The sequence below is a fragment of the Danio rerio genome, chromosome 19 (genome assembly GCF_049306965.1).
Source record: "Danio rerio strain Tuebingen ecotype United States chromosome 19, GRCz12tu, whole genome shotgun sequence".
Taxonomy (NCBI): domain Eukaryota; kingdom Metazoa; phylum Chordata; class Actinopteri; order Cypriniformes; family Danionidae; genus Danio; species Danio rerio.
In genome coordinates, this window is record NC_133194.1 from 4547586 (window position 1) to 4560456 (window position 12871).

The 12871-nt window shown below is 35.8% G+C and overlaps 1 protein-coding gene across 3 annotated transcripts in view; it reads left to right on the forward strand.

Annotated features, from left to right (window-relative positions):
• trappc9 (trafficking protein particle complex subunit 9) overlaps positions 1 to 12871 on the forward strand; it is a 308149-nt gene that overhangs the window by 31546 nt on the left and 263732 nt on the right. The window lies entirely within an intron of this gene.

A 12871-nucleotide genomic window follows, 5' to 3' on the forward strand; every position in this document is an offset into this window, starting at 1 on the left:
ATTATACTTTCAGTCGTTCTCTTTTTAGAGGGTCATCTCTCTCTCTCTCTCTCTCTCTCTCTCTCTCTCTCTCTCTCTCTCTCTCTGCACAATAGCCCCTTTCACACAGTGATACCAGTAAATATATGGAAAATTTCCGGAACGACTTTACCAGTAAATTCAAGAAAGTACTGTTCACACATGAGAGAACGTTACGGATTTTTTCTGGAAAACACCATTTACACATCCATTCCAAAATACCGGTAAATTTTGACATCATTAAACAGAAATGAGCTCTAAACGGCTGCGCTTGTATTTGTAAACATTTGACTACTAGGGGTGTCACGATTTCGATTTTTAATCGAAATCGATCGAAATTTATGCTCAACTTCGATTATCAAATAAAAAAATAGAATCGTCGATGCTGCCACGCCCCCATGTCATGTTAGCTTGGCTTGCCAAGCGGGGAAAAAACAGGCTTGTTGAAGTGCTTGTTAAACTGCAGACTCAGGAGACCCGTCGACAGAACTTAAACCCTCTCCTCTTTCAATGAAGTCGCCGGTGTGGAAGTATTTTGGATTTCCAGTTAGTTATGTTGACACCGTTCATGTTGTCGACAAAAAAAAACACAGTTGCACCTCAGATACTGTTGGCTGGTTCCTGTTGGTTGTGCACCTTTTTTACCGACGCCATTATAACGACACAGGTCACTGCCTATTCACGAGTCCCGCAGAAAAAAGTGATTGACAGGTTGTAATTATGTGTGTAACTTACCTTTATTCATTTAAAGTATGATTTGTTTATGGGTAAAACAAAGACCATGCAAGTCAGGTAGTTTAAACAGTAGGCTACAAATAATTATGGGCTGTTTCACGGGCACACGCAAAGCTTGAAGGTAAACAAACAGCGGCTTATCTTAAGCATCTTATCAATAATTATTTACACGGTTGGCATTAAGATGAACAAATAAACATTATCTTACTAATTTCTAGCTGCTAAATATGTCTGGTAAAATTATCAAAGGCTTTTATTCTCATAAACCGCGCAGACGTGAATGCGTCTGACTGTTCTGATTGGCTAAAGCAGGCGTCTCACGTCAGCACGTTCAAGACGTGCACGCGCTCTTTCCGGCAATCTTCCTCTTGCGTTCACACAGCGCAGCAATCCAGTAAATTACCGGTAATCTTACAACTTCTCTTTCCGGAAAATAGCCAGAACGAATTTACCGGTATTTAAAAAAGGGGCCTGTTCACACATACACACCTTTCCGGAAAATTGCCGGTAATTTTCCGCAAAGGTCTGTATGTGTGAAAGGGGCTATTGACTGACTTATTTTTGCTTGATTTCTTTTGAAGCCTGTGTCTTTGAATGGAGAGTCGAGGACTGGAAAAGCTACTTTAAAACTGCAGTTTATAAAGATATGAGATAAGGAAAGATGTTAAATTACAGTCAAGTTATTCTTTTTGAAAAATGTTTGGTTGCTAACAACAAACATACATACAGTAAAGCTCCTTAAAAAGGCTGTATTTTTTTTATTGCACCACACTTGTAATTTAGAAATATATTATTTCATTATATAACAAAATCTATTTTTTTTATTAATTATGATATAAGATTTGATATTGTGTATGAAAATATCATAATTGCCAATTTAATATAATTGATATTACTGAGCCTGTCACTTTCTCGAAGAAGAAAATGCTTATAAAAGGCACTTGCTTCAAAAGTAAGCCTATTGGAATACAGCTAATGAGCCTGTAAAATTCACTACATGAAAAAAAAAAAACTATTTATTTATGGGTTTTTGGGCTCTGGCTTTTTACAGGGTGTCCGCGGGGTCTTAAAAAGCATTAAAAGTTGGTTAATCAATTATGAGAAATTTAAGGCCCTTAAAAAGTCTTAATCACGTTTTTACGAGGTCTTCAATTTTGTTCAAGGGTTGTCCAAAGTGCTTGACTCCAAAAAAGCATAAATATATTTAATTTCCTCCTAATAATAACAACGGCGTGCTTGATCCTCGCGATGGGTTCGAATAGTTTAAATAGTGGCTGAAGCCTGTCGCTAAAAACAACCGCGTAATTTATTCTTTCAAGCTTTGTTTCTTCCGAGCTTATCTGAGTTCTGTTGCATGGCTGCGCTCCATTGATTTATTTAACTACAACTGTTTATTACGTTAAAGGTTTGATACTGATTAGTACTTGGCGATTAGAAGTGGCGCTGAGGTCTTAAAATATTCTGAGAAGGTCTTTAAAAAGGTATTGAAATTATTTTTAGGATTCCTGCATATACCCTGTGCTAAGGGACAATTATGAAGTGAATTTTGAGTTAAAACATCACATATATGTGGTATTTGCATGTACTTTCAGGTTTAACATTAGCAATATTTACCGCAAAAGGTCGTCGTTCATCGAGAAACTACACAAACCGCTTTTGAAGACTTTTGAAGAGTTTTTGAGATTTGACAATCGCTTGATATCACATGCATTATTTTACATATCTTGTATTTATTATTATTATTATTATTATTATTAATAATAATAATTTATAGCTAAATATTATTCATACAATTAAAAAAAGATTTTTGCTGCTTGTTAAAACTACTTATTTAAATTGAGCTGAGATAACATAGTTTTTGAAATTATTTTCTTAAATGCTTTTTGTTCAATCCACTTAACTTTGTGTAGGTTTAAATGTCCATATATGAATAATTCCAGCAATTATTAGTGAATGTATTTTATTATTTTTAAATTCGCACTGCCTTCTCATGGATGTGTACATGAAAGATGTGCAACCCAATGTATCATAAGTCAGTGGTCCCCAATCTTTTTATCACTGTGGACCGGTCAACGCTTGACAATTTTAGCACAGCCCAGGGGGTGGGGGTGTACGTAGGTTACAACCATCCACCGTTTTCAAGCTGACAAAACATTGCTGCAAAAAAAAAAAAAAAACACTGCAGTGCTTGAGTGTTCTGTGTTTTTTCTGAAGTAATTAATCTACCCAAATGTGAATGTTCCATACAAAGCATGAAGCTGATTGGTCAGTTCTTGTCATGTGACTCATGGCTAGACCCACACGGAATCTGCACGTGATTTTTAGCCCATCAGTGAGTCTATGTTTACTTGTGTAAATGTGTGTAAATTTATATTTATTCAGTTCAAATTAATTGCACTAATATTATTGTGATAGAATAACTATAATAAATTCTCAGCAGAAATAGCAAAAAATGTCCGTAGATTCCGTCTGGCCCTACTCATTGTGTGCTCATAGCACTCTTAAAAGATGTTTTCAACTGGGTTTACCTGTAAAACGCGAGCGAGTTTTGCCACTTACGCGCATCTTTCCATATATGAGCATGCAAGCCGTGCGCCTTCATTGGATATAACGAACTTACGTGAGGAATAGACATGATATGTGAACTTTCACTGGATTTACCTGATTTGTTGACAAATGTGTTGCAGATCCATTCCTTGGCAGTCTGTGGGTCCTTCACGGAGCATTTTTTATCCGCAAAGAAACTTTCCAAAGATGTCTGTTACTTACTCATCTTGCTAGCTTGTAGGTTAAATTTTGGCGCTCGAGTGGCCAAGATGTAACCGAGAGAATATGACATTTTTCAAAATAAAAGTTTTTTAAAAAAAAAAGATTGTTCAGACTTCGGTAATAGATTAAACAAAAATAATTAATGATTTTTTGAGCGGTTTAATATCAATTGATCCCTGGACCAGACTGCAGCCTGGGGATTGGTGACCACTGTCCTTAGTAGCATATTTAAGTATTGTAAAAAGATACACAGCACCCTCTAGTGGATTTGTCTTCAGAAACGTGCAACAAAACGTACCTAGAGCAATGTATTTTACATTTGACATTTCCAGTGAGCCTGTGGTGGTTGTTTCATATTTGCTTACTCACATCTACCATCACGCTGTTACATAGACACAGTATCACACTCAAAGTCATGTGACATGCCTCCATGTAATAAGGATTTGCTGTTTTGGGAACAGTTTTGATGTTTTTATTTCTAAATGTGTGTGTGTGCATGCATGCTTGTGTGTGTTTGAACACTACCTGGATTTTCCCTGAAAGCCTTCGTGTCTTTGAAAAGAGATTGATGTTGTTTTTTTGTTGTTCAGCCATGGTCCACTTCACAGCGTCGTGTCCCCACAGAGGTGTGCTGTAATCCTGTCTCCCACACACACACACGTACGCGCACACACACATGCAGCTCTTGGGTATTGAGCTCTGTCAAGCTTATCATTTCCTAGCAGACAGAACAAATCCAGAGTTCCCCCGGCTGAGCTCCGGGATTGGTCCAGCGCTGTTTTTAACACAGTGTCAGAGTAACAATGGCTCCCTGTGTTCTGATAAAACCCATTTCTGCACTCCTCTCTCCTCTGAGAGCCAAAGCAATCTCTCTTATTTTGTTTAACGAGCTACACGATCTGTTTTTTGAGGACTTTTAATGGAATTTCAGGTTTTTATTTGGAGTTTTAAACATGAGGATTGATTCTTCATGTTTAAGTTGAGATGTTTTGTGAATAAACACAAGACATATGTTGTAACTTGGGATTATAATGGAGGAATATACAACACATGTACTTAACCACTTGAACTCAGCCGCATATTTTTGTTTTTAATTTTTTATTTTACAGTAATTAACCTTTCAAAACTTCAAAAGAGTGCTCTGGTCACATACTTTGAAGTAGATTGACAAGAAATGGTCTTGTTTTACAGAAAAGCCTCTAAAATTTAAGGTGCATGCAAAATATTGCATATTTATTATTGTATTTTATTCATAATTGTATGATAATCACACAAAAAAGTCCGATTTTTTTTTTTTTTTTTTTTTTTTCATTTTATTTTTTCAGAATCTTTAATTTCTCGTCTATTTATGCAGGTTTCATGCATTTTATTTCACCAGGTGGCAGTAAAATTAGAAAAGATAAATATTTTTTGTTATTTTAGATGGATTAAGTTTGATAAAAACGTAACATATTTCAGTTTTGTAAAAATATGCACAGCGCCCTCTAGTGGATTTGTCATCTGAAATGTGCTACAAAATGTGTCGAAAGCAATGTATTTCACAATTCGCAAAAACCTAATCTGACTCACAAGGGAAATGTTGTCATTTGGGATTACAATGGAGGGATATACAACGCAATGTTCTTAACCACTTAAACTTTTTTTTTTTTTTAACAGGAATTTGCTTTTCTAACTTAAAAAGAATGCCCTGGTTACATACTTTGGAGTAGATGAATAAAAATGGTCTTATTTTACAGAAAACCCTCTAAATTTTAGATGCATGTAAAATGTTGCATATTTAGTATTGTATTTTTTTTTCAGAATTATATCATAATCACACAAAAAAACTATGTTTTTTTAAAACATTTTTTAATGTTAATTTTGTTTTCCAGAATCCATAATTTATCATCTTTTAATGCACACTTTATGCATTTGATTTTACTAGGTGGCAGTAAAGTGGGGGAAAATTTATATTTTTTGCTATGTTATATGGATTAATAATTTTAAAAATGGGCACATGTCTTTGGACTGTGGGGGAAACCATAGCACCCAAAGGAAACCCACGCCAACACAGAGAGAACAGGCAAACTTCACACAGAAATGTCAACTGGTCCAACCTATTTCTGGGGCATCTCCAAAGAACCCAGCATTTTTACAGTGTAGTTCAGCCTATGATTCATTCATTCATTTTCTTGTAGGCTTAGTCCCTTTATTAATCAGGGGTCGCCACAGCGGAATGAACCGCCAACTTATCCTGCAAGTTTTTACGCAGCAGATGCCTTTCCATCCGCAACCCTTCTCTGGGAAATCAGCCTATGATAAAGCTAACAAATACATTGTTCTCATATTTCAAATTTGTCTTTATTCTATCTTAGAAAAGCAATCAAATAAATCAAAATCTTACCAAAAAAAAAAACGCAAAACAATTGTAATTAACCCTTAAAAATCAAGATCCATGCATCAGTATGTATAATGGCAGCAGTTTCTGTAAACGCCCTCAAAACAAAGACACTTTGCGGCACGGAGGCGTCTGATTTCACCACGTCTGACTGACATTGATCAGCGTCGATCTGGACTTTTGACAGAATAACAGAGCAGGGGAGTTTCTTTTAAGTTTTCCTCACGTCCTGACAGAATGATATTAGAAGAAAAGACAGCAATGTTTTATTCAAGGCAGAGCTTTGTGGCGAACAATGGCTCTGCCTACAGATAACAGGTGGAAGCTGGTGTTCTGAAGTCATTAACGCCGGAAGAGAAAGAAAGAAAGAGGTGGAGGAACATATTTACAGATGTGACAGATACATGCTGAGATGAAGACGTGTTATAGATGGGCTAGAGAAAGTCTGCCTTTGTGTGTGTGTGTGTTTTAAACAAACTTCTTAGGGAGCTTTCACACCTGTAGATTGATTGTTTTGTTGCCCTAGTCATAATTCTCCCTTCATAAAGCCATATATATATACAGGGCTCGAAATTAACTTTCTTACTTGGTAGCACCGGTGATCCCAACCTGAAATATTTAGGAGCGCCAGAAAAAATTTAGGAGCACCAGAAAAAATTTAGGTGCACCCACCAAAAATGCTATATTTGACAAGTTGTATATTAAGGGATTTATTGTATTTGAAAACAACATCAATTGGGACTAACAAAACCCAGAAACAACTATCTAACTAATGCTGCTGACTTAATAGTGTGCAATAATTCCAAAATGAATGTTGAATAATTATAAAATATTAATGATGACGCTGATGACAATAATACTAATAATGAATTATATTTCTCATCATCATGCTGCCTTGAATGTGCTTTAATGTAAGTTATCTGCTATATGAAGTCCTACTGTTACTTTATGAAAAATAAATTGATGGTTTGCATCAAACACAAATGAAGCATTGCAGTAAGAAATATTTATTTTGTACTATTGTTTTTATATGCATGTCAATTTAATAAATAACAGTTCTGCAACAAAACAAACGAAATAATAAAATAAATCATTCAATTCAATGCTGGAAGCTGCAAAGGAGTCATCAGTAATTAAATAGAAAAATAATATACACTTTAAGAAAGAAGACAAAATAAAGGAAGAAAAGTCTCACTTTTTAAAAGTTTTGGTTTCGATTCGTGTCATTTTAATGCTCAGCCTCGTTACGCGCTGAATTACATTTTTCTGTGTTTGCGGAAAAGCATGCGAGTCAGCCGGCCCAATATGAGGGGGGGAGAAAGGCAGGATTCTCCCGATGACCACCGGCGCAATACTGTTCTTTGTTATAACCCGCATCAGTTTAAACTCAGTTAAGGCGAGCTTCTTTGGCGATGGTGTTTTAGCGGACATTTGCGATGTTGCGGCCTGACCTCACGAGGAAACGTATGAAAAAGTTACGAATTGCCGTGCGATTGTGTTGGCTGAACACGCAGTGCATGCAACGCATCGAGATTCAGTGTACTTTTCACTCTTCAGCCGTTTGCATTCCCCACGGTCACAAAAGCTCCCTCCCTGTCATCTGAAAGTGGAAAGTCTTGAGTGATTTTCAGCTAATATAGCGGTTTTACCACGTTTTTAGAAAAAAAACAACTACAACCATTATATGCAGTCGCACGAATGCTCCCAATATATATTATGAGGTCGCATAGCTTAAATTTCGGGCGCATATGCAACCAAAATGGTCGCAATTTTGAGCCCTGTATATAGCTATTACATTACCATATTAGACTGTGATATAGCCCAGTTCGTTGGATCGTATTGCTTTCTCACTACCACAAAATTGCTCCAGAGTTTGTTTCAATTGAGTCGAGACCACCTTGTCCAGGCGATCTCTGATCTGATTATTTTGGCGCAAATCCAAGCATAATTGCGATGTTCTTGTAACCGAACCAAGATTAACCAAAACTAACCAAGCCAAGAGAGCAAATGTGCCAGGTTTTGAAACGTACGTTTAGGTATGAAAGCACCCTTAGATGTATTTTTCATGAATGAAATAGGGGCTATAATCCATTTTACATTTGTATTTTAGTTCTTACCTACAATGTAAAAGGAAAGTATTCATAGCGTTTTACTTTTCACACATTTGTTATGTCACAGCCTAATTCCAAAATGGGTTAAACTAATTTATTTCCTCAAAATTCTACACACAATACCCCATGATGACAATGTTAAAAAAGATTTGTTGAAATTGTTACAAATTTATTAAAAAATAAAAAAGCTGAAAAATCACTTTGCCGGGAAGCTCTTAGTTGAGCTCAGGTACATTCTGTTTCCACTGATCGCTCTTGAGATGTTTCAGCAGCTTAATTGGCATTAACCTGTGGTAAATTCAGTTGACTGGACATGATTTGAAAAAATACACCTGTCTATATAAGGTCCCAGGGTTGACAGTGCATGTCAAAGCACAAACCAAGCATGAAGACAGAGGAATTGTCTGTAGACCTCCGAGGCAGGATTGTCTCGAGGCACAAGGTTTGGGAAGGTTACAGAAAAATTTCTGCTGCTCTGAAAGTTCCAATGAGCACAGTGACCTCCGTCATCCGTAAATGGAAGATGTTTGGAACCACCAGGACTCTTCTTAGAGCTGGCCGGACATCTAAGCTTAGTGATCGGGGGAGAAGGGCCTTAGTCAGGAAGGTGATCAATAACCTTATGGTCACTCTGTCTGAGCTCCAGCGTTCTTCTGTGGAGAGAGGAGAATCTTAAAGAAGGACAACCATCTGTGCAGCAATCTACCAATCAGGCCTGTATGGTAGAGTGGCCAGACGAAAGCCACTCCTTGGAGGACTCTCAGACCATAGGAAACCAAATTCTCTGGTCTGATGAGACTAAATTAAACTCTTTGGAGTAAATGCCAGGCGTTACGTTTAGAGAAAAGTAGGCAGCGCTCATCACCAGGCTAATAACATCCCTTTAGTGAAGCATGGTGGTGGCAGCATCATGTTGTGGGGATGTTTTTCAGCAACAAGAACTGGAAGACAAGTCAGGATAGAGGGAAAGGGGAGTGCAGCAATGTACAGAGACATCCTGAATGAAAACCTGCTTCAGAATGCTCTTGACCTCAGACTGGGGCCACGGTTCATCTTCCAGCAGGACAATGACCCAAAGCACATCGCCAAAATATCAGTGGAGAGGCTTCACAACAACGGCAAATGTACTTGAGTGGCCCAGCCAGAGCCCAGAGCTAAATCCTATTGAACATCTCTGGAGAGATCTGGAAATGGCTGTACACCGGCGCTTCCCATCCAGTAAAGCCTGGTTTATGCTTCTGTGTCAAGTGATCGGCGTGACCCATGGTGCATACCTTGCACGTTGTCGAGACTGAAGTATAAATCAGTCTTAATCGTCACTCACCACGCAGGGATTCACTCATGCAAATATGTCTGATACTCTAATAATCCATATTGTTTGCAAATATTTGAGAAAAGATGTAGAGAAGTAGATTCCTATTTGAATTGTTTTTGCTCTCGCGCTCTGACTCGTTGCTAAATAGCAAATAATGCTGAATTGGGCTAACGAGCTCTGACGCTAACCTAATGAGAGCCAATGTCTCATTGGTCAGATTTGGATAAACAACCTTTGTGTGCAGCACACAAATGCTTGCCACATAAATTAAATTCCACTTCTCTGTGATGCGGATATTGCATACTGTTATCGCGATATCACTATATTTTCGGTATTTTGTGCAGCCCTGAGTAGGTTTACTGTCAAGAGCTCTGAGAAAGCAGATGAAGAGAAAAGGAAGCCATTTTTTTGCATTTAATTAGTATTTTGTCAGGTTTGATTCGCCGGCGCTCACGTGTCAGCAGGGCTTGTGAAATCGTCTATTTGTGGTTTGCGTTTCGGATGCTATTTTCAGCAGCGTTTGTGAAAAAAGCCAAATAAAGAGCTTGATTTCGAGAGCTGGCGACACGCTCGAGAAATTCTCACCGGAGGAAAGGTGTAAATTGCAACACAGCCATTCATTTTCAGCTTCGCTCAGTTGTCTGATGTGCTAATTTGGTTTTATTTAGAAGTGAGTAGCACGTTTTGTGAATGGATGAGTCCAAATGACCAGACAAGGTGTTATCTGATGAAAACTCTGGCTTTTAGTGACAGTCTGATGCTTTAAATGTGAATTATATTATTGCTTAGTTTAGATCTGCTGTAAATTCTGCTGTAAGGTGTTAAGATGTTAAAAACATTTGGGAGAAATTAAAAACAGTAATGTCATTTTTTGTCTGTAAATGTGATTATAATGCAACAATTATTTGACTTGTCTATAGAGATTTTGTAGAAGTAGATATGCAAACTCTCATCAGTGCTTCAAAATCAAACAAAAAATAAATAAATACAATAATGAAGCCTGTTTTTAACACTAACATAAATTTTTATATATTTTTTAAATATATATTTTTTAAGTTATAAAAGTGATTTTTTTGTATTTATTATTAAATAATATTTGTTTTTCAATTGTGATTTTTCAGTTCAGTATTTTTCTGTATGACAGCTCAAATATACTGAAATTGAATATATATAAAACTGCATCTTCTGAGATGTCAATGTAATGAATAAGAAATGTATATTAAATTGGATTTGTTTGTATTGTGGTAATGAGTAATTTGGGAAAATATGTACTTTGTTGTCTCTATAGTATTAAAATTAATGTCACAATTTTAGGATGCAAATAGCACTAAACTCTCTAAAAATGTGAAAAAAAGTCTAAGCAAACAGTGATTCAGGCTAAAATAAAAAATAAATAAAATAAAACAAAATATTAAATGTAAATGTAAATTAAATTAAATGTAAATTTAATTAAATGAAATTAAAGAATTAAAAATAAATAAAATAAAAAATAAAACAAAAAATAAAAAATATATATTTTTAAATAAAATAAAAAGTCAAATAAAATAAAAATAAAATGTAAAATAAAATGTAATGAAATGAAATAAAAAATAATATCAAAAAATAATAAAAAATAGATAAATAAATAAAAAGAATAAAATTCAAAGTACTAAATAAAAAATAAAATTAAATGTCAAAAAATAAATAATAATAAAAGAGTAAAATAAAATAAAGAAAATATTAAATAAAATTAAATGAAAAATATAATAAAAAAATATTTATAAAATAAAAATAAGCAAAGTATTAGTAAATTAATAGTCCTAAATCTACAAAAAAATATCTGAGCAAGCAGTGATCCAAGTAAAAATAAAATATGAAAAATAAGTCTGAAATTCAACGAATATATAAACAGGCTTTATTTTAAGTTATATGTAACTTAAAATAAATATGTACATGTATAACTACATTAATGTATAACATAGTATAACATAAATATAACTTCTAACATACAGATTTAATTACATGTTTGTGGCTAAATGTTTTCAGTACTTGTTTCTTTACATCAGGGGTGTCAAACTCAATTCCTGCAGGGCCGAAGCTCTGCACAGTTTAGTTCCAACCCTGCTCCAACACACTTACCTGTAGGTTTCAAACAAGCCTGAAGGACTCAATTAGTTTGATCAGGTGTGTTTAATTAGGGTTGGAACTAAACTGTGCAGAGCTGCGGCCCTTTTGGAACTGAGTTTGACACCTTTGCTTTACATGGACATTAAAATTCACCCATAGGCAGTGAAGTATATGTGTGTGTGTGTGTGTGTGTGTGCGTGTGTGTGCGTGTGTGTGCGTGTGTGTGCGTGTGTGCGTGCGTGTGTACGTGCGTGCGTGCGTGCGTGTGTGCGTGTGTGCGTGTGTGTGTGTGGGTTTGTGTAAATAAATGAAAGTGTGTGTTCAGACTATTTGTACCGCTGGTCTCTGTGGCCCTGAGCGAATCCCACTCTCATACAGCTTTAAACAAACACACTCGCAACCTTTACAAGTCCTACATACACACAAACACACACACACACACTAAACAAGCTCTTTCTCACTTTCTGCCTCCTGCTAAAAGCACTCTTGTCCCTGAAATATTAAGCGAGAGCAGAGACGTTTGTGACAGAAACACGGGCCACCAATTTGAAATGGATTTTGGGGATGATGTACCTGCCCAATGCATTCACTATATTCACTGCTCTTTGTCAAGCCATGCAAAACTATTAGGATTGACGACAACTGCAGAGCAAATGTACTTAGAAGGATTTCAAGATGATAGCAATGCCCTAGCAAACACCAAAATGAAGTAATGTAGTAAAACATGGTTCATTTTAGTGCATTAGCAATGCCGAAATCTTTAGAAAACTGCATTAATTATGCTGGCAGCCACTATCAATATTAAAAACTACATATTTTAAAAAAATCATTATTAGTGTTTGTTATTGGTGTTTGTTTCTTTCTATGGTATTTGAGTATTTCTAAAAAATGGAATTGGTTTTGTTTATATATGTAAATTAATATGTTATTAATATTATTATTGGTGAAATATTAGACTGTTTTAGTCATTTTATGCTGTTATATTGTTTTTATTTATTTTTACATATTTCAATATAGCTTATTTTATTAAGTTTCTGTTTAAATCTTTTTTTATTTTTTTATTTATGATAAAGCGTAAGTTATTTACCAGAGTAAAATTTTGAATATAGGTATTTTAATCTACAAATTCTTTTATTTTATCTCTGTTTTCATTCATTCACTCATTTTCTTTTTCGGCTTAGTCCCTTTATTAATCTGGGGTCGTCACAGCGGAATGAACCCCCAACTTATCCAGCATATGTTTTACGCAGCGGATGCCCTTCCAGCTGCAACCCATCACTGGGAAACATCCATACACACTCATTCACACTCATGCACTACGAAAACTCTAGCCCGACTTACCTATAGTGCATGTGTTTGGACTTGTGGGGTAAACCGAAGCACCTGGAGGAAACCCACACCAACACAGGGAGAACATGCAAACTCCACACAGAAATGCCA